The sequence below is a fragment of the Adiantum capillus-veneris genome, chromosome 29 (genome assembly GCF_014529385.1).
Source record: "Adiantum capillus-veneris isolate H3 chromosome 29, ASM1452938v2, whole genome shotgun sequence".
NCBI classification, from domain to species: Eukaryota; Viridiplantae; Streptophyta; class Polypodiopsida; order Polypodiales; family Pteridaceae; genus Adiantum; species Adiantum capillus-veneris.
The window spans coordinates 11,117,830-11,145,055 of NC_140959.1; the positions used below are offsets into that span (position 1 = coordinate 11,117,830).

Sequence of the window (27,226 nt, forward strand, 5' to 3'; positions counted from 1 at the left end):
GTGCTCGTATGCGTCGGGAAAGTCGGTCAATGCGTGGGAATACTGACTGTGAAGGGTTCTAGTACAGTTATGCTGCCGAAATCAGGCCAGAACAGTCAAAATTCAGCCAAGGTTGTGCGGGGCAGCTTGGACAGAACCACAACGTTTATTCCCTCTTATAAACAATAAAGAAATACCGAAAGGGGCGCCTAAGTTAGGGGCCAATCTAGTGTCGGTCTTCTCATACAGGTGCATTCTAGCATCTGTATCCCATTCCCCTCTCTTGTGTCATTATAGCATAGGTAGAATAGACGACTAATAATGGGTGAAAGCTAAATCAAGGTTTGAAGTAAAGTCTACCGCCCTTTTTGGATTGACGCGGCCGGTTTCATCTGCCCCCACCCTTGTATCACTTCCCTCCTCCCCAGTCATTACACACGATAGTTACTTTTACTTTTGCACCTTTTTTCCTTTATGGATACATAGAGGGCACCCACCTCATGTATTTTATTTGTCTCATAGGCCTATTTTGGCCTTTTTATAGACGACCGCAATTGAGGAGAGGTGTTAGGTGCAGCGGAATAATTGTTTGCGCTTTGCTCAAGATGAGTGCTCCGAACTGTGCTCAAGGTTCCTTTTAGTTCTTATGGAAGGGAGAGCCTTCCGTTCTTAATGGAAAGTGCTATGATCACAAACAAAGTGAATGGACACTGTGCGTGCAAGTGAATGAGACTGAGAGATAGAGAGAGAAGATTGATACGACACCAGAAACGTTGTAAAACCCTCCTCCGATGTTCCCACTCTCGTCGGCGAGAGTGATCTACTTATGATTGCACAAGTGGTACAATGACGATGCAATGGACTGATGCAACCTCGGACTATGCCGATGATGACGACGGTGATGACGACGACGACTTTAGGGCTGAAATCTGTGGTCTTCTATCTGCTGAATTTCGGGACTGTTTCGGTGGCTGAAAATGATTGTTTTGGCTGCGTTCTTCAAGAGCTGGAAATAAGGTGTATCTGCAACCAACTAGGCTGAATCTGCTGCGTTTTGCCTGCTACTGAAATTGCATTTTCGGAGGCTGAAAATCTGCATTTTTATCTGCTGTGTTTTGGCTGAAAAACACCAAGGGGACTGCAGCGTTTTGGCTGACAAATGCTAAGGCTTGTTGTAGCTGATCTGGGACGCCAGGTGCAGAGCAACTGTAGGCGATCAAGGCAAGCTGAAACGCCAGGGATTAGGGCTGTGGTTGGTGACAAAAACGCCAAGGCTGGTTGTGAGAGGGGCTCACCAAGGGGGCTTGGAGAGTTCTTGCTGAGAGAGGGGAGAACCTGCTGCCCAAGGGGCCTGTTGTGCTCCTTGCTCATCTGCCAAAGAGTGCTAGCTTTGGATTGCTTATATATTAACTTAGCTTTTGTTGGAAAGTCACTTAAAAATAATAAATGAGAAATACCAAAAATAGAAAAAATAGGCTAAATGCACTGGAAAATTCCCTAACTGATTCTAATGGATTCTAATGGGAATACTGATGATCATGTTGTGTGCAACTAGGGATATGCATCTAAGCTAAGTGACTGGGCATGCACGGTCTACGAATAGACTCACAAAAGTGCCAGATCACTTCTAAATCTAGACTGACTGGACTGACTGAACCTTGATCGTGCTGTAGCTTGTCCACGGACACATACGGCTGGATGTGTCACGTGACATCCCCTCCTTTTCAAAGTGAGGTACTGGTATCGAACTGTATGGCGTCGAGGGAGATCGCCAATAGCATCCGGAATCCTAAAAGGGACTATTCGCCGGCCCACCGTGAAGTGTGGGTCATGCGGTACTTGAACTTCATAAAGGTCTGCAACGCTTGCTTCTTTGGGCCGCACCGAAAGCGACACAAAGTCTTCTGAGTTTCCTTTGATGCTTCAACTTCGTCAAGAGTCCTGCTTCTTTCTTCTTCAAGAATCTCCATGGCTGAAAATTCCTGAAACCATTTCCAACACAAAACCATGAACATACCTATTCCATGTAAAGTGAGTGGAAAAAATCTCGTCTTCCTCAAAGACCGTGCATGCAATGTAGATGAACAAAGAGACGGAGTGCCAAACCATTCACCACACACACGCAAACAATGAGATCGAATCTTTCTCTTCTAATCAAAAGCAATCAACTGTGGAAATTCACAACGGAAATGCCCATGCTTGGTGCTCATACTTCCATGTGCTCTTTCTACAAATGTGTCATGCCAAGGAAGAGACATGGAATGTGACTGCCTGTGTCACCAGCGTGTGACTACTATCTATCCTTTTTGTTGATTTCTTTCTTATTATTTATTTACTTTCACTTTTTGGAAACACCCCTCAGGAAATCTAACTGCCCTGCATTGCATAGCTAGTGTGGAACTGTCCAGAGGGAGTCCAAGCCTGAGGGCAAGAGAGCACTAAGGTTGGACAAGGACTATGGTTAGCCAAAATGGAGTCATTGACTAGCCAAAGTGGAATCCTTTGCTACAGAGGCTACATTTCAATTCTGGGTGTGGTTGCAATGTACAAAGGGGGTCAGATGACCTAGAAAGATACAATGGCAGCATCTCCTAAAATTTAGGGGACTGCTATTTTAGGACCTGAAAATGTGTTCGCGTCATTACATCCGGAATGTCAAGGGAAACATTTTATTACTCTGCCGCGAAGTCAACTGAGCAACTGGTCAGGATATTTTTAAGCGGCGAACCGAAACGGGAAATAGCTTGTAAATGCGCCAAGTGGTACATTTTTGTGCACTTTCCGCATGCAACAAGAAGTGGCACTGAATTTATAGCTAGGAGGCTCATTTTGCAAGTTCCTGTCACAAGTTAAGAGCTATGGAGTGCTTCCCTTCCCTCCTATGTACAGTGCAGTGGCAGGAGTGATGCCCTGCACGCAACGCACTGCCGTCTCTCTCCCCTATGGCAATATGTTATGCCTCTCTAGTGGGCTTTTCAATTGACCAATGTACAGTTGTGTGGGTTCATGCACGATTGCCGAGGCAAGAGCCTCTTGCACAAGTACTGGATTAGCTAGCGGCTAATCCCTCGCAGGTACAGGTGAATTCGGAGAGGTTTCACGCGCGAAATCTCATCCGATTCAAAGGGCAAGTAGCCCTACAGGTGCGGGAGCTCGAGGACTTGCTACGGATGCGACCGGCACGCGAAACGGAGCCCGAAACAGTAAATTACAGCCTGCTGTGTATTTTTGCAGGTTTAGGGTTTTGGCCCTAAACGGACCCTGATACCCCCAAGAGGTTCGGGGACGCAAGGGGACCGCTGTATAGGCCATCTGGCGCATTTTCAGGGCTGAAAACAGAGAATTCAGCATGCTGCAGATTCTCGCCAGGTTTTGCAAAGTGCTCGTATGCGTCGGGAAGGTCAGTCAATGCGTGGGAATGCTGACTGTGAAGGGTTCTAGTACAGTTATGCTGCCGAAATCAGGCCAGAACAATCAAAATTCAGCCAAGGTTGTGCGGGGTAGCTTGGAAAGAACCACAGCGTTTATTCCCTCTTTTAAACAATAAAGAAATACCGAAAGGTGCGCCTAAGTTAGGGGCCAATCTGGTGTCGGTCTTCTCATACAGGTGCATTCTAGCATCTGTATCCCTTTCCCCTTTGTTGTGTCTTGAAAGTACAGATAAAGTGGGCGACAAATTAAATAGGTGAAAGCAAATAAGGTTTAAGTCTAAGGTCTACCACCCTTTTTGAAAGTACAGGCCGGTTTCATGGTTCCGTCGCCGGGACTTGATCACTTTTTCCCATAGAAGTGAGCCTTGGTTAGTTTGGGCTTGAAGACATAGGGGATCATAGACCAAACACAGGGAATTGCAATTATGGCTGACAGACCAGATGATGTGACTCAAAAGGTCTCTTCCACAGGGTCAACAGACACATGAAGTGGGTGAGTCTTCAAGACCACCATAGACGGATGATGATATATTCAGGACCCAGTTGGCTACTGCTGTGGCTATGTTCACACAAGTAATGCAAAACCCGAGATTTTTAGCCTTTCTGCAACCTTCTCTTCCGTCTCAGCAAGTTGGGTCACTGGATCAGCAAGTTGGGTCACTAGATCATATTCAAAAGCCTGTTAAGGCTCGAGCACAGGTGATTCATACTGCAGAATCATTGGAAACACATGTACACTTGACGGAGAACATGCAGTCTCCACAACCTGTGCCTAAGGTGCAAGAACAGGTGGCTGAGATGCCAGTCTTTCAAGCTGTAGCAGTTCAGCTAGCCACTTCTCAGCAGCCTATAGCTGGTTCTAATGGGCAGGGAAGCAACCTACAAGCTATGCAACAAGTCTTCCCACCACCTTCTGTACACCCTGGCTATTTTGGAGGTGAATCGGTATTCCAGAGCATGGCTGGTCATGCACGTGGAAATCAGTTTTACACGCCAGGAACAGTGTTCGGGGGTGCTCAAACGATGATGCCTAACCCCATGTATGGTGTCACAAGCATGCTACCAGGGTTTCAAAGCACTCAGGGCCAATTTGGGATGCCACAAGCCAATTTTGGTATGGCTGGAATTACAAATCAGCAGCCAAATATGGCATTTCCACGTCAACTTAATTGCGGTCAGGGAACACAAATGAACCCTAATAGTGTTCCCATGTTTCAGTCACTTCCATATGACAATTTAACGCCGCTGGAGAGGCCAACTCCGTACATAGAGGGTGGCAAAGGTGTGACCTTCACGACCTTTGCAGGGTTTGATGACAGGAAGAAGGCTCTCTCATTCCTCCAGCAGTTTGACAAGGCCTATGCAGGGGGAAACTTTACAGAAGCTTCTAAGGTCCGCAAGGCAGCCACTTTCTTGACAGGGAATGCGGGACAATGGTGGACAACTTTATTGCTTCAAGGGCAAGCTCCGTCCACATGGATTTACTTCAAGCAGATTTTTGCAGCAGCATGGTTATCTGATGACTTTGAAGCAGATGTCATGACAGAATGGCACAAGCTTAATGCTGCCACTTGCAGAAATCTGGATGATTACAATCGGAAGTTTTGGAAAGCTCTATTTCCAGTAACTTCCTATAGGTTTGTGCCATTGACAGAACAGATTGAAAAATACTGTTGTGGCCTACTTAAACGATTGAGAAAGTACTCTACGAAGACAAAAGTCACTACTTTGACGCAGCTCATCGAGGTAGCAAACACTGGCAATGGTTTGCTCAAGGGAGAAGATTGTGAATTTAACACTTGCGTCAAGGCAGGATCAGGCAAGAAAAATTCAGCCAAGAAGCACGTTCCCAATGAGGCTCCTAAAGGGACTCAGGCGTCAACAAACGCAGGGAAAGATAAAGCTACGGCTGAATCAGAAAAGGGACCAGCAAAGAAATGGAAAAGACGTTTTCCTCGCAAGTCAGAAGAGCAAAAGAAGCTCCTGAGGAAAGAGAACAAATGCTTTATATGTGAGCAGCCTGGCCACATTGCTTACAATTGTCCTACAAAGAAAAGGCCAGCTGATTCTGATGACAAGGAAGACAAGAAAGGAAAGAAGCCCATGGCTGGTCTAGTGCCAGATATGGTGGGCGACAAGCCAAATTCAGATGCAAGTGAGCTTTGCAGAGCATGGGGAAAGGTCAGGGATCAAACAGTGCTTATCTTCTTTGACCCAGGGGCCAAAGCCAACTTTATTTCCCCAGAATTGGCTTCAAAGTTGGGAATCAGACCTGAAGAGATGGGGTATACAGCAGAGGCAGGTTTGGCATGTCCTAGCCATACAGAGGCTGTGACACCCATCATTTGAAAGTTGCGCCTACATATCCAGTCCTATGTAGATGCTGAAGAATTTTACATCATGCCACTGGATGGATGTGATGTGTTGCTAGGTATTCCTTGGTTGTTTCGTGTACAGGGAATCATGGATGCCTACAACAAAAAGATCACTGTACAGAGCAAGGGAAAGACTCACATTCTGGATGTAAAGCTTAAAGGGGAGTCTATTCCCACTGTATCAGCTTCTGCTATTACTTCTGTAATGAAAAAGCATCTTTCTGCGTACTTGGTTTTTGCACGTGAAATGTCAGATGGTGATGAATCAAATTTATCTGTGCTAGATAAAGAAAGGTCAATGTTTTTACAACAGTATAGTGACTGTTTTTCCGATTCATTACCGTCTCAATTACGGCCAAAGAGACCCGAGGACCATGCGATAGATTTGGTGCCAGGCAGTAGCCCACCAAATAAGCCTCCGTACAGGTTAGTACGGCTCAGCAGAAAGAGATAATGGGCGAAGTACAGGAGCTGTTAGAAAAGGGGTTGATTCGGCCCAGTTCATGTCCATTTTGTTCTCCAGTGTTGTTGGTGCAGAAAAAGGATGGCTCATGGCGTATGTACATCGACTACCGTGCACTGAACAAGAATACCATCAAGAATAGGTTCCCTATACCTAGAATTGATGATATTCTGGACAAATTAGAAGAAGCAGCTATGTTTAGCAGGATAGATCTAAAGAGTGGGTACCATCAGATCCGCATTAGATCAGAGGATGTGCACAAGACTGCTTTTAGAACAACATTTGGCCTTTACGAATTTTTAGTGATGCCCTTTGGTCTCACAAATGCTCCTGCTACGTTCAATAGGATGATGGACAGAATTTTCCGTTCACACCAGTAGTTTGTTGGTACATTCTTTGATGACATGATAGTCTACTCAAAGAATGAAGAGGAGAATAGGCATCACTTGGCCATTGTGTTCAAAGAGCTACGCAGTCATAGTTTGCTCATCAATGCAAAGAAAAGTGAGTTTTTTCTGGAAGAGATTCACTTTCTAGGACACATTGTCTCAAAGGATGGTGTCAGAATGGATCCTGCAAAAGTTGAAGCGATCAAGTCATGGCCAGATTTGAAGACGGTGCACGACGTCCGAAGTTTCTTGGGACTATGCTCCTATTACAGAAGGTTTATCCGAAATTTCGCTGAGATTGCTTCACCTTTACATGCTCTTCAAAAGAAGGCAGTCACCTTTAGATGGACACAGAAAGAGATTTCAGCTTTTAATCTCTTAAAGGAAAAGATGACTTCAGATCCAGTCATTGTGTTGCCAGATCTTAGGAAGTCAGTTGTGGTCCAGTGTGACGCCTGCGGTAGTAGCATTGGTGCAGTGCTAATGCAAGATGGCAGGGTAGTAGCCTATGAGAGTAGAATCTTGCAAGGGCAAGAAAAGACTATGCATGTCTATGAAAAAGAACTGCAAGCCGTGATTCATGCGCTCCTAAGTTGGAAACACTACCTGCTAGGTGCAGACTTTGTTGTCCAAATGGACCATCAGACCTTGCGATACTTCTTGACACAGGCAAAGTTATCTGAGAAGCACATGCGATGGGCAAATATCTTGTCCGTATTCCATTTTCAGATTGTGCATGTGGAAGGCAAGAGGAACGTTGTGGCTGATGCCTTGTCAAGGAAGCCACAAATTTCAGTTGTGTCAATTCCTTATCATCATGAACTTGATGATATGAGGGAACAGTATGCAAATGATGAAGATTTTGCAAGGGTCTTCGAGCAGCTAATGGATGGACAACGTCATGAACACTATCTTCTCAAAGATGGGTTCATGATGATGCATGGCAAATTGTGTCACAAAGCCATTGCGACGCAAAGTTATGGAAGAGAGTTATGTCCCACCGTATGCAGGGCATCGTGGTATCGATGCTACAGTTAAAGCGGTGGAGACATTCTTCTACTGGCCTACATTGAGAAGAGATGTGGATGCCTTTGTGCGAGAATGCCTAATTTGCCAGAAGGTCAAGTTTGACAGGCAAAAGGCACCAGGGTTATTACAACCACTACCTATTCCAGATAAACCATGGGAAAGTATTGCTATGGATTTTATCTTTGATCTTCCGAGAACGCACACAGGAAACGATCGTATTTGGACAATCATTTGCAGATTCAGCAAGCAAGCTCATTTTATTCCTGTCAGGAAGCAGATAAAGCCAGATCAGATGGCACGCTTGTTTATGAGCAATATTTTCAAGTATCATGGCATACCACAGTCGATTGTTAGCGACCATGATCCACGCATGACAAGTTTGTTCTGGAGAGGCTTGTTTGAGAATATGGGCACAACGCTCAAATTCTCTTCGTCATTTCATCCTCAAACAGATGGGCAGTCAGAAGAGGCAAATTCTACTGTCCTAGATCTGCTGAAGTGCTATGTGTCAGAGCATAAAGGAAAGTGGGAGCAATATTTGCCATTGGTGGAGTATGCATACAATAATACAGTGCATTCATCAACTAGCAAGGCACCTTTTGAGATAGTTGAAGGTGGCAAGAAAGTTCCTCCCATACCGCATACAAAGGACAAGATATTTGAAGCAGATAAGTATGTTCAAGACATGGATGAAATGTACAAGAAGGTCAAAGTGGCCTTAGAAAAGACTCAGGCAAAGCAAAAGAAAGCAACTGATCGTCACCATCGTGAAGTGGTATATTCACTTGGTGGGTGCTTTTACGCTTTGAAAAGGCAAGGTTATAGAAGACGAAGGGCAAGGAAAGACTGTTTCCAAAGCTCAGCATGCGTTACTATGGGCCTTTTCAAGTATGCGACATAATCAGTGATGTTGCATATAGGCTGAAATTGCCTCACAGTTGGAAGATTCACAATGCGTTTCATGTGAGTCTTCTCAGACCCTATGTGGGTGATGTGCCAGAAGATATGCCAGCTGAAGATCAGTCGAAAGTCGAGGAACTTGACGAGATCTTGGTCCCGGAACAGATTTTGGCACATAAAGAAAGAAAAGTGAAAGGCAAGGTTGCTAGGCGTTACTTGGTAAAGTTCAGAAACTATCCACCAATGGATGCTAAGTGGATGGAAGAAGGTGAACTTGCAGAGTCACCAACTGTGTTATCACTTTACCTTGAAGCCTTCGATTTGCAACCTACCTTGACCCCTTGAGTTTCAATGCTACATGGATTGTCAGTGTGACAATGGCTTTTGAAACAAATGATGTACATGGTATTTAAAGTGAGCTGAAATCAAGTACATGTGTTAGAGTTGTACAAATTGTCAGTTTGGCAATTGCTCTTATGGAATGTCCAAAAGTTTGGTTAGTGCTATAGAAGTGAGTATTTCTTGTCACTTTGTCAAGGATACAGTAATTGCTTCTATTAAAGGGTACATGTGTAACTGCATTCTTAAACTGTCGGTTTGGGTATGCTCGAAAGTGTTACTGGGCCCAACGTGTACAATAAGACAGTGGCAAAATGTGTACCTACCATTTTGTCATTGGAAAGTTAGTGACTCAAAGCAAGGAAGGGCATACTATGAATGCTATGCAGGCAGGAGCAGACTCGCAGAGTACAATCGCTCCTTTTCAAAGTGAGGTACTGGTACCGAACTGTATGGCGTCGACGGAGATCGCCAACAATATCCGGAATCCTAAAAGGGACTCTTCGCCGGCCCACTCTGCTGTGTGGCTCGAGCGGTACTTGAAAGAGTGCGAAGCTACCACTATGTCATTGGGACAGGGTTCAAACACAGGCAATACATGTGTCGACGAAGTGTTGAATACACCAGGGTTGACAATGAGCATGTATGTGTCGTACATATGTCGACAGGTGTTGAATACATCAGTGTTGACTGTGAGCATGAACGACATAGATGCAAACGAGGACGTTTGAGATTTCAAGAGGGGGGTATGTCACCAACGTGTGACTACTATCTATCCTTTTTGTTGATTTCTTTCTTATTATTTATTTACTTTCACTTTTTGGAAACAACCCCCGAGAAATCTAACTGCCCTGCATTGCATAGCTAGTGTGGAACTGTCCAGAGGGAGTCCAGGCCTGAGGGCAAGAGAGCACTAAGATTGGACAAGGACTATGGTTAGCCAAAGTGGGGTCATTGACTAGCCAAAGTGGAATCCTTTGCTACAGAGGCTACATTTCAATTCTGGGTGTGGCTGCACTGTACAAAGGGGGTCAGATGACCTAGAAAGATACAATGGCAGCATCTCCTAAAATTTAGGGAACTGCTATTTTGGGACCTGAAAATGTGCTCGCGTCATTACCTCCGGAATGACAAGGGAAACATATAATTACTCTGCCGCGAAGTCAACTGGGCAACCGGTCAGGATATTTTTAAGCGACGAACCCGAAACGGGAAATAGCTTGTAAATGCGCCAAGTGGCACATTTCTGTGCACTTTCCTCATGCAACAAGAAGTGGCGCTGAATTTATAGCTGGGAGGCTCATTTTGCAAGTTCCTGTCACAAGTTAAGAGCTATGGAGTGCTTCCTTTCCCTCCTATGTACAGTGCGGTGCCAGGAGTGATGCCCTGCACGCAACGCACTGCCCTCTCTCTCCCCTATGGCAGTATGTTATGCCCCTCTAGTGGGCTTTTCAATTGACCAGTGTACAGTTGTGTGGGTTCATGTACGATTGCCAAGGCAAGAACCTCTTGCACAGGTACTGGATTAGCTAGCGGCTAATCCCCCGCAGGTACAGGTGAATTCGGAGAGGTTTCACGCTAGAAATCTCGTTCAATTCAAAGGACAAGTAGCCCTACAGGTGCGGGAGCTCGAGGACTTGCTACAGATGCGCCCCGAATGTACAGTTGTGTGGGTTCATGTACGATTGCCGAGGCAAGAACCTCTTGCACAGGAACTGGATTAGCTAGCGGCTAATCCCCCGCAGGTACATTTGAATTCGGAGAGGTTTCACGCTAGAAATCTCGTTCAATTCAAAGGGCAAGTAGCCCTACAGGTGCAGGAGCTCGAGGACTTGCTACAAATGCGACCGGCACGCGGAACGGAGCCCGAAACAGTAAATTACAGCCTACTATGTATTTTTGCAAGTTTAGGGTTTTGGCCCTAAACGGACCCTAATACCCCCAGGAGGTTCGGGACGCGAGGGGACCGTTGTACAGGTGATCTGGCGCATTTTTGGGGCTGAAAACAGAGAATTCAGCATGCTGCAAATTGTCGCCAGGTTTTGCAAAGTGCCCGTATGCGTCGGGAAAGTCATTCAATGTGTGGGAATACTACTGTGAAGGGTCCTAGTACCGTTATGCTGCCGAAATCGGGCCGGAATAGTTGAAATTCAGCCAAGCTTGTGCGGGGCAGCTTGTAGGAAACCATAGCGTTTATTCCCTCTTTTAAACAATAAAGAAATACCGAAAGGGGCGCCTAAGTTAGGGGCCAATCTGGTGTCGGTCTTCTCATACACGTGTATTCTAGCAGCCTGTATCCCTTTCCCCTTTGTTGTGTCTTGAAAGTACAGGTAAAGTGGGCGACAAATTAAATGGGTGAAAGCAAATAAGGTTTAAGTCTAAGGTATACCGTCCTTTTTGAAAGTACAAGCCAGTTTCAGCCTGACATACATACTTTTCAGCTTTTCATCGACAATCCGCATACATTCGTGCTCATCCATGAGTTAAACATGTTCAACGTACAATATGTCATGCCTAGGAAAAGGGATCACATAACGATGTTGACTAAAATACAAGAAACGATCACAAATGAAACACTCGTACAATGCGTGCATATCAATCATGCGAACACATAATACTTCCTGTGAGGATTCTGTGGACCTAGGCTCGAGAGCCAAGATCGCTTCTTCCTGAATGATCGAATCGTCCTGTGGGGGTTCTTTGGACCTCGACTCGAAAGCCAAGATCGGTTCTTCGTGATTGATCAAATCTACAACGAGGTTAGCTTCGCTAGAAAAAGCATCCACTAATACATCATCCTTGTGAACAATCACATCATCTTCATGCAACTCATCATGCTTGTGAGAAATCACATCTTGATCATGCAAATCATCATGCTCGTGAGAAATCACATCTTGATCATGCAAATCATCATGCTTATCATTGTCAACCAAATCATTAACATCCAAATCATCATGCTTATCATTGTCAATCAAACCATCATGCAAATCATTTTCATTCAATTCATCATGCTTCTCACAAACATGCAAATCCTGTGTATCATGCGTTGGAGAAGAAGAGACTGAGAGAGTCTCCTTTTCCCGAATCTCTTGCATCTATGCCCGAGCTTGAGAAAAGAGTCACAAGAACTCTTCCCTTCTTGCTTTGATCTCACGATCAAATTTTGCTTGTCTTGCTTTGTTCTCTGCTTGTCTTTCTACGCGCTCACGATCCAATTTGGCTTGTCATTCTTTGGCTTCCAAGCGTGCTTGCTCACGCTCACGCGCTATGGCTGCCATTCTTGCTACATTTCTTGCTTCGCATTGTAAATTCTGTTCCATAAACAACAGCTCCAACTCCTCCATTGGAGTTAGTGCAATCTTTGTCGTAGATGGGAAAGGGGGAGGGTCGGAAAAACCTCCTAGTGGGAAAAATTCTTCTTCGCCTCTCTCATGTTCATCACCTCCAAGCGAAGTATCCATTCCACTTTGAGTGATGACCATCCAACTGAAGTCTTGGGTTCTTGGGTTCTTAAGTTCACGAGGCATTTGGGTTCTTGGAAGTCTTGGTTCTTGGGGTTCTTGAGTTCTTGAGGGTCTTGATTTTCTTTCGCTTGCAAACCGTGTTTGAGAAGGATCTTCTCTTCACCCGAGTTCTACTCCTTTCTGTGGGCGCACCCCTTGGCGGCCTTGCGCTCACACCAAGGTTGCTTTTTCCCACCTCACGTCGATTGGCCGGCCGCTAAGTGCACGGTCCGCTCTCAATGAGTGGAAAGAGACACAAGGGGAGGCTGGACAAGCCCTTCTTTCTTGGGATTCCTGTCACTCTTCAAAAAACACGATTAGGAATCGACACGCCCAAGCGAACTTGGGTTCGTGCGACCGCAACAAGCCAAAAAAAAAAAAAAAAATTGTGATTCTTGTGGTTCTTTCCTTGAGTGATACAGAACACTGCCAAAGCTCTAATACCAATGTTAGGTGCAGCGGAATGATTGTTTGCGCTTTGCTCAAGATGAGTGCTCCGAACTGTGCTCAAGGTTCCTTTTAGTTCTTATGGAAGGGAGAGCCTTCCGTTCTTAATGGAAAGTGCTATGATCACAAACAAAGTGAATGGACACTGTGCGTGCAAGTGAATGAGACAGAGATAGAGAGAGAAGAGAGATACGACACCAGAGACGTAAAACCCTCCTCCGAAGTCCCCACTCTCGTCGGCGAGAGTGGTCTACTTATGATTGCACAACTAGTACAATGACCATGCAATGGACTGGTGCAACCTCGGACTATGCCAATGACGACGACGGTGATGACGACGACGAATTTAGGGCTGAAATCTGTGGTCTTCGATCTGCTGAATTTCGGGACTGTTTCGGTGGCTGAAAATGACTGTTTTGGCTACGTTCTTCGATGGCTGGAAATGGGGTGTATCTGCAACCAACTAGGCTGAATCTGCTGCGTTTTTCCTCCTGCTGAAATTGCGTTTTTGGAGGCTGAAAATCTGCGTTTTTATCTGCTGTGTTTTGGCTGAAAAACGCCAAGAGGACTGCAGCGTTTTGGCTGACAAACGCTAAGGCTTGTTGTATCGTTTTTGGCTGATCTGGGACGCCAGGTGCATAGCAACTGTAGGCGATCAAGGCAAGCTGAAACGCCAGGGATTAGGGCTGTGGTTGGTGACAAAAACGCCAAGGCTGGTTGTGAGAGGGGCTCGCCAAGGGGGCTTGGAGAGATCTTGCTGAGAGAGGGGAGAACCTGCTGCCTGGGGGCCTGTTGTGCTCCTTGCTCATCTGCCAAAGAGTGCTAGCTTTGGGTTGCTTATATATTAACTTAGCAAAATTGCCCTACCTACTTTTGTTGGAAAGTCACTTAAAAATAGTAAGTGAAAAATACCAAAAATAGGGAAAATAGGCTAAATGCACTGGAAAATTCCCTAATTGATTCTAATGGATTCTGATGGGAATACTGATGATCATGTTGTGTGCAACCAGAGGATATGCATCTATGCTAAGTGACTGGGCATGCACGGTCTACGAATAGACTCACAAAAGTGCCAGATCACTTCTAAATCTAGACTGACTGGACTGACTAAACCCTGATCATGCTGTAGCTTGTCCACAGACACATAGGGCTGGATGTGTCATGTGACAAGAGGAGCTACACAGTATCGACGGAGACTACAGCAAAGGATTTGAGCCATACTTTCTCGACGTCCAGAGTGCAGATGAGGATGGATCTCTACCATATCTCCCCACACCCCCCCCCCCCTTCTTCTCTCATTGTACTGCACAGTGTACTGAGCACCTTTTGTATTAGTTGGCACATCCATACAGTCCCAACTTGTAGTAGTTGTATTTTTGTTTCAGTACTTTTTTATTCCGGACATGGTATCAGATTCACTATGTTGTAACAGCTTGCTCTCATAGGTCATTTTGGCCTTTTGAAGACGTTAATATATTGTTAGGTGCAGCGAAATGATTGTTTGCGCTTTGCTCAAGATGAGTGCTCCGAACTGTGCTCAAGGGTTCCTTTTAGTTCTTATGGAAGGGAGAGCCTTCCGTTCTTAATGGAAAGTGCTATGATCACAACAAAGTGAATGGACACTGTGCGTGCAAGTGCATGAGACTGAGAGATAGAGAGAGAAGAGATACGACACCCGAGAGATTGTAAAACCCTCTTCCGAAGGCCCCACTCTCGTCGGCGAGAGTTGTCTACTTTTTGATTGCACAAAGTGGTACAATGCGTATGCAATGGACTGATGCAACTTGGACTATGCCAATGACGACGACGGTGATGACGACGACGACTTAGGGCTGAAATCTGTGGTCTTCTATCTGCTGAATTTCAGGACTGTTTCGGTGGCTGAAAATGACTGTTTTGGCTGCGTTTTTATGGGCTGAAAATGGGGATTCTTCTGAATCCAACTTGGGCTGATTCTACTGCTGTCCCATAGGCTGAAAACGCTGCCTTTCTGACGCGGTAATGGCTGAAAACCACTAACGCTGGCTGACTTAAGTCCTTAGCAAAAACGCTACCTTGATGAAGTCAAAAAACGCTGATGGGCTGAAATGGAAAACGCTAGCCAAACTGGGATTGCTGGCGATGATGGGGATCTGCAGTCGCTAGGTAATGCTGGTGAGGATGGCAATCAAGGCAATGCTGGAAAACGCCATGTCTGAGTGTAGGCGAGGATGGGAAATCCAAAAACGCCAAGGGGTCTTGCGGGGTTCTGCTGAGAAGGTGCCTGTTGAGCGGGGAGCTCCTGCTGCCTCTTCTGCCAGAAAGTGCTAACTTGGGTTTGCTTATATATTAACTTAGCAAAATTGCCCTACCTACTTTTGTTGGAAAGTCACTTAAAAATAATAAGTGAAAAATGTCAAAAATAGGGAAAATAGGCTAAATGCACTTGAAAAATCCCCTAACTGATTCTAATGGGAATACTGATGATCATGTTGTGTGCAACCAGAGGATATGCATCTATACTGAGTGACTGGGCATACACGGTCTACGAAAAGACTCACAAAAGTGCCAGATCACTTCTAAATCTAGACTAACTGAACCCTGATCATGCTGTAGCTTGTCCACGGACACATAGGGTTGGATGTGTCAAGTGACATATATCATTTCATCTCTCTCTCTCTCTCTCTCTCTCTCTCTCTCTCTCTCTCTCTCTCTCTCTCTCTCTCTCTCTCTCTCTCTCTCTCTCTGTGTGTGTGCACTTACATGGTATTGGACGCCTGACAAGACCTAGCCCCTCCCCTAGCGTTTCTTCAAGCACTTCACTCCCAACTTTCTCCCTTAGTATTTTTTTACTTGCACGGGACTATAACAAAAGGGCACCACGTCAAAACAACTAAACAGAAAGAGAAAATCCACGCGAGACACGAAGCGGTGGAGTTTTACTCCCAGAGAGCACTCACTCCAAAACCCCGGCACCCCCTTCGGTATTTTTTTGTATTGCTTCGACAAGGTACAACAGTAGGGGCTGCGCTCTGCTTCCTGCAATCTCGAATGCTAGAGAGAGTGCCCCCAGTTCATATTTAAAGGCCCTTGGCGAATGAAAGCTTTACTTCTAAAAGCTCCCAGGCCAAAAGCTGGCACCCAAAAACTCATCTTGCTTTTTACGGCAGTCCGTATAGCCCTCTGCCACATCATCATCAGTTTCCACAAATTGCGGCCAGGTTTGTATAGGGGTGTCACGTTGTCACAAAGTGATGACATAGCATGGTCTATAGGACAGAGCCTAGACAGAAGGGGCCAAAATCCTAGTGAAAGAAGAAAAAGAAATTTTACCAACTTGTAGATTATGGCCGAGAGGCCCAGAGAGAGTTAGGTTTAAAAACCTAACGTATCCCAACTTATGGAACCCAACAAAGGGGCCTAAAACCTTGTAAAATAAAGCACGAACCCCCTTAGTGTACAAAGGGCTGATGTGGCACGTTGTACAGACGCCCGCAATTTGCGGACAGGCTTGCTGACATGGCAGCTCATACGAACATCCATGGGGCGCTTGCTTTTGGGGCCTAGAGATTCTGGGTATAACCGGCCTGCACACAATAGAGGGTGGTACTAATTCAATTACCTGCTACCTGTACACAAAGCAATGAGAAGAAAAGAGAGCACACATTCGTCCAACGACTAGTATGTCACTGCGCCCACGAAGTCCGTCACCTTGCAGGCCTCAAAGACTGGCGCCCCTTTCAGTATTTCTTTATTCAATTAAGAACAGACGATCCGAGCATGTAGATCAAAGTCTCACAAAGCTGTCCAAACCTGGCAAGGGCTGAAATTGCAGGTTTTTGACCCAATTTCGGCAACATAACGAAGCCAAAACCCCTGTAGATCAAAAGTACACCTCTAGGACTGATTCCCTTGCATTTTAACTGTAACAGAATTTCAGTGCGCTGTAAATCCCTGTTTTGCCACTGCCAGGTGCCCAAAGCTTGGCATGGATACATTGGAGGATAGGGTGTTTTACCTTCTCCTCAAGATTGGTGGGCGTTTTTTCACCCTCTCTCGCGACCCAAGAGTTGTGCAGCAAGGGGCACAGATTTTTGACATTGCAAAGATTGGCCATGATGGCCATCACATCAGATTGGCCTCACAGGGTCAAATAATTCTTGATCAGTAGCTGGAGGTGTCACGAGGACGTGGCAACTGCTAACCTTAGTTGTTGGTTTCTTTCCAATGATTTTTGTTTAATTTTTGAGACCCTCTTTTTGAAATTGCAAATGGTCGGACATTGTATGGCCAATGTGAACGGTAGTTTCACCCGCAGAGGAGAAGTTGGTCGGCGCTGGAACTAGTAAAGTAAAAGGATGTCTAGGCTTTGTTCAAGATCATGTAGGTCCCCCCGTCGCACTTAGCAAGTTGGTGGATACTAGGAAGTGAACTCAATAAAGGCATAAAGTCAAGGTGGGATCAACAACAGAAAGTATCCGACAGTTGGGCCACATTGCACTTTTGGATGCGGTCCCAATGAGGATAGATGGTCAGATGACCAGTGGCAGCCCAACGGAAGCATCTCCTAAAAATTAGGGAACTGCTATTTTGGGGCGTGAAATGCGTTCGCGTCATTACCTTCGGAATGACAAGAGGAACAGTTTATTACGCTGCTGCAAAGTCAATTGATGCACCAGTTGAGAGATTTTTAAGCAGGAAGCCCAATGCAGGAAATTTGCATGAATGAGTGCCAAGTCGCACTTTTTGGTCAATTTACCAAGTTTGGGAGAAGAGAACTCGTAACTGACTTTTTGGAGCAGTTTTGAAGGCTGATACCTCTGATTTTCAGCCATTTCTCTCCATTTTTGAGCTTCCCATGACTTTACCTAGGTCCAAGGAGCTCATTTTCAGCATTGGAAGGCATCAGATGCGTGTTTACAGGGCTGTTTTGCTGCGTTTTCAGCGATACGCAGGTTTTGGCAGCCATGGTAATCTTCCCCTTTTTGCATCTATTTGTTCACAGATGCATTATAGGTCAAGGGCAGCAGAGGGGGCGCTCGATTTATGTTGGGGAGATACTTCACTGAGAATCTGTCATCACAGGTTAAGAGCTATGGAGTGCTTTCTTTCCCTCTCAAGTACAGTGTGGTGCTAGGAGTGATGCCCTGCACGCTACACACTGCTCTCTCTCTCCCCTACGTGCAGTTATGTGATGCCCCACAAGAGGGCTCTTCATTTGACTGATGTACAGCTATGTGGGTTCATGCTTTTGTGCTGACGCAAGAGCCTCCTTGAGCAGGAACAGGGGTAGCTAGCTGCTACTCCAAAGCAGGCACCGGTGAGGGTCATAACCTCACCATACACGTGCAAATTCAGCGTTGTGTATGCGCAAAAAGTTGACTGTTTTTCAGCCATACGGACGCCAGAACCCTTGGGAATAGTGCCCCACTGGCGAAGAACAGTTCGGGGACTGTTTAGGGCTGGAACAGGGCAAAAACCAGTATATACAACGACCTGAATTTATTGTTTTTGGGCAGGAATCAGAGGGTTTACGCCAGTGCAAGTGAGGTCCAACACGGGAATTGATTTCGCGCAAGTTTTGGGGTTGTTATGCTGCCGAAATTTGGCCAAATCAAGTAGTATCTAGCGGGATACAGGTAAAGGATTCCCAGGACTCTTACCTTGTAATTTACCCTCTCAAAGTATAAAGAAATACCGAAAGGGGCGCCAATTTTGGGGCCTACAGGTTGTCAACATCTGCTCGGGGCATTCTAGCTTCCGAGCCGTGTGTGTACTTAGTGTTAATCCCCGTCACAGGTTTCCTTTGCGTTCTCTGTGTGTGTCTAAAGTAATGAATTTCGGGTGAAAGCCAAAGTCTACCGCCCCACGGGCCGGTTTCAAGGTTCCATTGCCGGGACATCAATCACTTTTTCCTCAAAGAGTGAGCCTCGGTTGTTTTGGGTAAAGACAGAGAGTGCAGGAACGCGGGATTACACTATGGCCGACAAAGGGAAGGGCATTATGGAAGAGGGTTCCTCTTCACAAGACAGACAGGAAATTCCACATGTACGCCCTGCTAAAAAGTGGTCAAATTAGGGCTGATTTTTTGATGCGTTTTTAGGGTTTGCAAGCATGAACCAAGATGAGATAGGGAGAGGTCTCACGGTGGTAGATTGGCCACTAGATCTCCTGCGGGAGTGATGTGGGTTTGCCAGGTGGCACGCTGCTTGCCAATTCCCTGAGGGGATTGCTTGGATTCTATGACGCATTGGTAAATCATCTTGAAATTTGAGCTTGCTTGGTCATGGGTGGTACGTCAGTGTTGTGGAATTATGCTCGTTTGCAGAGGCAAGAGCCTCTTGCACAGGTAAAAAGTTAAGGGACAAGTTGCAAGATGCTATGTGGTGAAGTTCAAGAACTATCCACCTATGGATGCAAAGTGGATGGAAGAGCATGAACTGTCAGAGTCACCAAATGTATTGCAGCTTTACCTTGAGGCCTTTGGGTTACAGCCTACGTATGCCTCAACCCAATGTCTCCAAAGGAGGGGTAATGATAGAGCTAGCACATCAAATGTACTCATGGATTCAGTGCAACAGCAGTGTACAGTTTGACAAAAGTATGAAGGTCTCATTAAGTCATTTGTACATATGTTTTGACTCTCTTTCTTGCGGATACATGCGATGATAAAAGGGTGCTTACCACACAAGATCATCTATGGCATGTATTTATGGTATGCAATCGAGGACGTTTGCGATTTCAAGAGGGGGGTATGTCACGAGGATGTGGCAACTGCTAACCTTAGTTGTTGGTTTCTTTCCAATGATTTTTGTTTAATTTTTTAAACCCTCTTTTTGAAGTTGCAAATGGTCGGACATTGTATGGCCAATGTGAACGGTAGTTTCACCAGCAGAGGAGAAGTTGGTCGCCACTGGAACTCGTTAAGTAAAAGGATGTCTAGGCTCTGTTCAAGATCATGTAGGTCCCCCCGTCGCACTTAGCAAGTTAGTGGATACTAGGAAGTGAACTCAATAAAGGCATAAAGTCAAGGTGGGATCACCAACAGAAAGTATCCGACAGTTGGGCCACATTGCACTTTTGGATGTGGTCCCATTGAGGATAGATGGTCATATGACCAGTGGGAGCCCAACGGAAGCATCTCCTAAAAATTAGGGAACTGCTATATTGGGGCGTGAAATGTGTTCGCGTCATTACCTTTGGAATGACAAGAGGAACATTTTATTACGCTGATGCAAAGTCAATTGATGCACCAGTTGAGAGATTTTTAAGCAGGAAGCCCAATGCAGGGAATTTGCATGCATGAGTGCCAAGTCGCACTTTTTGGTCAATTTACCAAGTTTGGGAGAAGAGAACTCGTAAATGACTTTTTGGAGCAGTTTTAAGGCTGATACCTCTGATTTTCAGCCATTTCTCTCCATTTTTTAGCTTCCCATGACTTTACCTAGGTCCGAGGGCTCATTTTCAGCATTGGATTTTGCAAGGCATCAGATGCGTGTTTACAGGGCTGTTTTGCTGCGTTTTCAGCGATACGCAGGTTTTGGCAACCATGGTAATCTTCCCCTTTTTGCATCTATTTGTTCACAGATGCATTATAGGTCAAGGGCGGCAGAGGGGGCGCTCGATTTGCTGCGTTTTCAGCGATACGCAGGTTTTGGCAACCATGGTAATCTTCCCCTTTTTGCATCTATTTGTTCAAAGATGCATTATAGGTCAAGGGCACCAGAGGGGACGCTCGATTTATGCTGGGGGGATGCTTCACTGAGAATCTGTCATCACAGGTTAAGAGCTATGGAGTGCTTTCTTTCCCTCTCAAGTACAGTGTGGTGCTAGGAGTGATGCCCTGCACGCTACACACTGCTCTCTCTCCCCCCTACGTGCAGTTATGTGATGCCCCACAAGAGGGCTCTTCATTTGACTGATGTACAGCTGTGTGGGTTCATGCTTTTGTGCTAAGACAAGAGCCTCCTTGAGCAGGAACAGGGGTAGCTAGCTGCTACTCCAAAGCAGGCACCGGTGAGGGTCATGACCTCACCGTACATGAGCAAATTCAGCGCTGTGTGCGCAAAAAATTCAGTGTTTTTCAACCGTACCTACACCAGAACCCTTGGGAATCGTGCCCCACTGGCGGAGAACACTTCGAGGACTGTTTAGGGCAAAAACCAGTAAATTCACTGACTCGAGTTTACTGTTTTTGGGCAGGAATCAGAGGGTTTACGCCAGTGCATGTCACCAGCCAGTGGCAATTCCATTTTTGTTTATTTTCTCTTTCTTTGGGGAATTTCGTTTGTTTTACCTTTTGGAAACACCCCTCTTGAAATCTAACTACCTTGCATTGCATAGCCAGTGTGGAATTGTTCAGAGAGAGTCCAGGCCTGAGAGCTAAAGAGCACTAAGGTTAGACAAGGACTATGGTTAGCCAAAGTGGCGTCATTGGCCAGCCAAAGTGGAATCCTTTGCTACATAGGCTACATTTCAGTTATGGGTGTGGCTGCAGTGTACAAAGAGCGTCAGATGACCTAGAAGAATGTAATGGCAGAAACTCCTAAATTTTAGGGACTGCTATTTTTGGACAACAAAATGTCTTCACGTCATTACGTGCAGTTTGACATGGGAATCATTTTGTTACTTTGTGGCCAAGTCAACAGAGGCTGCAGGTGAGATATTTTTAGACCCGAGGGTCTAAAGCGGGAAAATGCACAAATGAGTGACACTTGGCACTCTGAGGCCAATTTACTACTTAAAGAGAAGGCAAAAACGTGATTTTCAACTGTCAGATTGACCATGTACAGTTGTGTGGGTTCATGCATGATTGCCGAGGCAAGAGCCTCTTGCACAGGTACTGGATTAGCTAGCGGCTAATCCCCCGCAGATACAGGTGATTCGGAGAGGTTTCACGTGCGAAATCTCGTCCGATTCAAAGGGCAAGTAGCCCTACAGGTGCGGGAGCTCGAGGACTTGCTACGAAAACGGAGCCCGAAACAGTGAATTACAGCCTGCTGTGTATTTTTGCAAGTTTAGGGTTTTGGCCCTAAACGGACCCTAATACCCCCAGGAGGTTCGGGGACGCAAGGGGACCGCTGTACAGGTGATCTGGCGCATTTTCGGGACAGAAAACGGAGAATTTAGCGTGCTGCAGATTCTCGCCAGGTTTTGCAAAGTGTGCGTATGCGTCGGGAAAGTCATCCAATGCGTGGGAATACTGACTGTGAAGGGTCCTAGTACAGTTATGTTGTCAAAATCAGGCCAGAACAGTTGAAATTCAGCCAAGATTGGGCGGGGCAGCTTGTAGGGAACCACAGCTTTTATTCCTTCTATTAAAGAATAAAGAAATACCCAAAAGGGGCGCCTAATTTAGAGGCCAGTCTGGTGTCGGTCTTCTCATACAGGTGCAATCTAGCAGCCTGTATCCCTTTCCCCTCTCTTGTGTCATTATAGCACAGGTAGAATAAACGACTAATAATGGGTGAAAGCTAAATCAAGGTTTGAAGTAAAGTCTACCGCCCTTTTTGAAGTTAACAGGCCGGTTACATGGTTCCATCGACGGGATTAAATCAATTTTTCCTCAAAAAGTGAGCCTTGGTCAGTTTGGGTTAAAGACACAGAGAGAGTTTGGGATGACCTTGAAAACACAGAGAGTTTGAAAGTAGATCGAGTGGATCTACAGGTGAGAAAGGCTACGAGAGTCTTTCTTTGGATACACGTGAGAAAGGCTACGAGTCTTTCTTTAGATTTACAGGTGAGAAAGGCTACGAGAGTCTTTCTTTGGATACAGGTGAGAAAGGCTACAAGTCTTTCTTTGGATACAGGATGGATGGCAACAAGGAAGAGGGTTCCTCTTGAGAGGATAGACAGCCTATTCCAACTGCACATGAAATTGGCGAGAGTTCAGGCCAAGTAGAGAAAGCTTTGCAGGTTGTTACTGCTGTGACCATGTTCAAGAAAATGATGGAGAATCCAAGATTTATGGAGTTCATACAATCTTCATCAATAGCACATCAAGTTCAAGGCAGTTTTGGCATGCCAGGAACAGTGTTTAGGGGTATGCAAGGCATGGTGCCCAACCCCATGTATGCAAACATTGGTTTGCACCCAGGATTTCAGGGCACACAAGGTCAATTTGGGGTGTCACAAGGCAACTTGGGTATGGCTGGTTTTTCAATCCCATCAGTGAATATGACACCTGGACATCAACATGTTACTGGCCAGGGAGTACAGATGGCTCCCACAGGTGTATCCATTATACAAACTGTCTCTTTTGACAATTTGGAGTCAATGGATAAGCTAAAGCCATACAAAGAAGATGATCAGTGAGTCCATTGACACATTCAATGGCTTTGATGAGAGGACAAAGGTTTTCTCTTTCCTCGAACAATTTGACAAAGCATTTGTTGGAAGGAGCATTTAAAGTCAGGAAAACTGCCACTTTTCTGGAAAAAAAAATGCAAGTCAGTGGTGGAATACACTGTTGTTACAAGGACAGACTCCTTCCACTTGGAATGATTTCATACAGGTACCGAATTAGCTAAAGGCTAATTCAAAACAGGTATAGGAAGATTTAACAAGATTTCTTGCGAGAAATCTCGTGTAAATCAAAGGACAAGTAGTCCTACTGAATCAAAAGATCAAAGGCTACGAATTGGTGCGATTGGCACGCAAAAAGAGCCCGAAAGAAGAAAATACAGCTTGCTGTATTTTTCTGCAGATTTAGGGTTTTGACCCTATTTGATGCCTTTTTGTCCCAAGAGCTTCGGGAAAGCTAGAGGACAGTAATACAAGTGATCTGGAGCATTTTAGGAGCTAAAAACAGAGAATTCAGCGTGCTGAATTTCCAGGACAGGTTTGCAAAAGTGCTCTATTATGCGTGGATAATCACTTGGATATGTGGATTTTTGCAAAAGTGCTCTATTATGCGTGGATAATCACTTGGATATGTGGATTTTTGGTTGTGAAGGTTACAGTTATGCTGCCAAAATTGGGTCAAAAAAAGAGAATTCTCAGTCCAATAAAAGTGACAGCATAAGGGTAGATCACAGGTTAATCTCCAAAGATCAAGATGAAGAGCAGAGAAAGATTGTTTTCAATGCTCAATATGCAAATCAGTGATATTTATTAAAGGCTGAAATTGCCCGAGAGTTGGAAGATTCACAATGCGTTTCACGTGAGTCTTCTCAAACCCTATGTGGGTGATGTGCCAGAAGATATGCCAGCTGAAGATCAACCGGAAGTCGAGGAACTTGACGAGATCTTGGTCCCGAAACAGATTTTGGCACATAAAGAAAGAAAAGAAAAGGCAAGGTTGCAAGGTGCTGTTTGGTAAAGTTCAAAAGCTATTCACCTCTGGATGTCGAGTGGATGAAAAAAAGTGAACTTGCAAAGTCACTAAAAGTATGGGAACTTAAAACCTTGGTTTGCAACCTACCTTGACCCCTTGAGATTCAGAGCTATATGGATTGTCAGTGTGACAATCGCTTCTGAAAGAAATGATGTACATGTTACTTACAGTGAGCTCAAATGAAGTGCATGTTACATGAATGTTAGAGCTGTACAGATTGTCAGTTTGGCAATTGCTCTTATGAATGTCCAAAAGTTTGTTTAGTGCTATAGAAGTGAGTATTTCTTGTCAGTTTGTCAAGGGTACAGCAATTATTTCTATTGAAGAGTACATGTGTAACTGCATTCTTAAACTGTCGGTTTGGGTATGCTCGAAAGGTTACTGGATCCAACGTGTACCAAAAGACAGTGGCAAAATGTGACGCTTCCATTTTGTCATTGGAAAGTTATGGACTCAAAGCAATGGCAGAGTGACGCTTCCACTATGTCATTGGGACAGGGTTCACACGCAGGTAATACATGTGTCAACGAGGTGTTGACTGTGAGCATGTATGTGTCGTACATGTGTCGACACGGTGTCCGGACACCCGAGTGTTGACTGTAAGCATGTACGACATAGGTGCAAACGAGGACGTTTGAGATTTCAAGAGGGGGGTATGTCACCAACCAGTGGCAATTCCATTTTTGTTTATTCTCTTTCTTTGGGGAATTTCGTTTGTTTTACCTTTTGGAAACACCCCTTTGGAAATCTAACTGCCCTGCATTGCATAGCCAATGTGGAATTGTTCAGAGAGAGTCCAGGCCTGAGGGCTAAAGAGCACTAAGGTTGGACAAGGAGTATGGTTAGCCAAAGTGGGGTCATTGGCCAGCCAAAGCGGAATCCTTTGCTACATAGGCTACATTTCAGTTATGGGTGTGGCTGCAGTGTACATCGAGGGTCAGATAACCTAGAAGAATGTAATGGCAGAAACTCCTAAATTTTAGGGACTGCTATTTTTGGACAGCAAAATGTCTTCGCGTCATTACGTGCAGTTTGACATGGAGATCATTTTGCTACTCTGTGGCCAAGTCAACAGAGGCTGCAGGTGAGATATTTTTAGACCCGAGGGTCTAAAGCAGAAAAATGCACAAATGAGTGACACTTGGCACTCTGAGGCCAGTTTACTACTTAAAGAGAAGGCAAAAACGTGATTTTCGGCTGTGAGCTCGTTTTTGAGTGCTGTCACAAGTGGGAGAGCTTCAATGGAGTGCTGGCTTACCCTCTATGTACAGTGAGGTGCAGGATGTCATGACCTACACACCTCTCACTGCTCTCTCTCTCCCCTATTCTTTATGGTTATGCCCCTCTAGTGGGCTCATCAGATTGACCATGTACAGTTGTGTGGGTTCATGCGCGATTACCGAGGCAAGAGCCTCTTGCACAGGTATTGGATTAGCTAGCGGTTAATCCCCCGCAGGTACAGGTGATTCGGAGAGGTTTCACGTGCGAAATCTCGTCCGATTCAAAGGGCAAGTAGCCCTACAGGTGCGGGAGCTCGAGGACTTGCTACGGATGCGACCGGCACGCGAAACGGAGCCCGAAACAGTGAATTACAGCCTGCTGTGTATTTTTGCAGGTTTAGGGTTTTGGCCCTAAACGGACCCTAATACCCCCAGGAGGTTCGGGGACGCAAGGGGACCGCTGTACAGGTCATCTGGCGCACTTTCGGGGCAGAAAACAGAGAATTCAGCGTGCTGCAGATTCTCACCAGGTTTTGCAAAGTGTCCGTATGCGTCGGGAAAGTCATCCAATGCGTGGGAATACTGACTGTGAAGGGTCCTAGTACAGTTATGTTGTCGAAATCAAGCCAAAACATTTGAAATTCAGCCAAGATTGTGCGGGGCAGCTTGTAGGGAACCACAGCTTTTATTCCCTCTATTAAAGAATACCAAAAAGGGGCGCCTAATTTAGGGGCCAGTCTGGTGTCGGTCTTCTCATACAGGTGCAATCTAGCAGCCTGTATCCCTTTCCCCTCTCTTGTGTCATTATAGCACAGGTAGAATAGACAACTAATAATGGGTGAAAGCTAAATCAAGGTTTGAAGTAAAGTCTACCGCCCTGTTAACAGGCCGGTTACAGTGCAAGTGAGGTCCAGCAAGGGAATTGATTTCGCGCAAGTTTTGGGGCTGTTATGCTGCCGAAATTTGGCCAAATCAGGTAGTATCTAGCGAGATACAGGTAAAGGATTCCCAGGACTCTACCTTGTAATTTACCCTCTCAAAGTATAAAGAAATACCGAAAGGGGCGCCAATTTTGGGGCCTACAAGTTGTCGGCATCTGCTCGGGGCATTCTAGCTTCCGAGCCGTGTGTGTACTTAGTGTTAATCCCCGTCACAGGTTTCCTTTGCACGTTCTCTCTGTGTGTGTCTAAAGTAAAGAATTTCGGGTGAAAGCCAAAGCCTACCGCCCCACGGGCCGGTTTCAAGGTTCCGTTGCCAGCCTGTCAGAGTAGTGGTTTCTTTGGGTACGCTTGTGCTGACCCAGTTTTCACTACAAAGGGGGCGCCCCTTTGGAGGTTGTGGATCTGGCAGGGACGGCCACTGGTTGAGCTAAACTGGGATTCTGGTGAGTCGCAGTGGCCTTCTTTAAACGCTGATGGGGCCTCTCTCTCATTTTTTTAATACATTGTATCCCTTGAGAGTTGGATTATCTTGAGGACAGGACGCCCGGTTCGCCATCCACGTATGTAAGAGGTATGGCAAATCAGCGCATTTCTCCTGCTTTTCACCGACAGTTTTGCTCATGCATTTGGACCCTCAAGATCTGCTATTTCATGCGGGTGATTGATTGCACATGCAGGATTGCCTATAGACACCTAGGCTGAGTGTGTTGGTCATGATCCGACTTGTCACATATGCACTTTGCAACCTGAGTCCTTGAGGCACTGTTTCTGGGTTTGTTCTTATGCTCAGCCAGTGTGGGGAGCAGTTTATTGTTTGCTGATTAGAGTTGGCATTCATTATGGGTTTCTAACATGGGGACAATTATAACGGGTCAGCAACCAAATAAGAGAACCGA

General features: G+C 45.5%; 1 protein-coding gene across 2 annotated transcripts in view; it reads right to left on the reverse strand.

Moving 5' to 3' along the window:
- The window catches only part of LOC147418754 (uncharacterized), a 121,550-nt gene that overhangs the window by 93,542 nt on the left and 782 nt on the right, over positions 1-27,226 (reverse strand). The window lies entirely within an intron of this gene.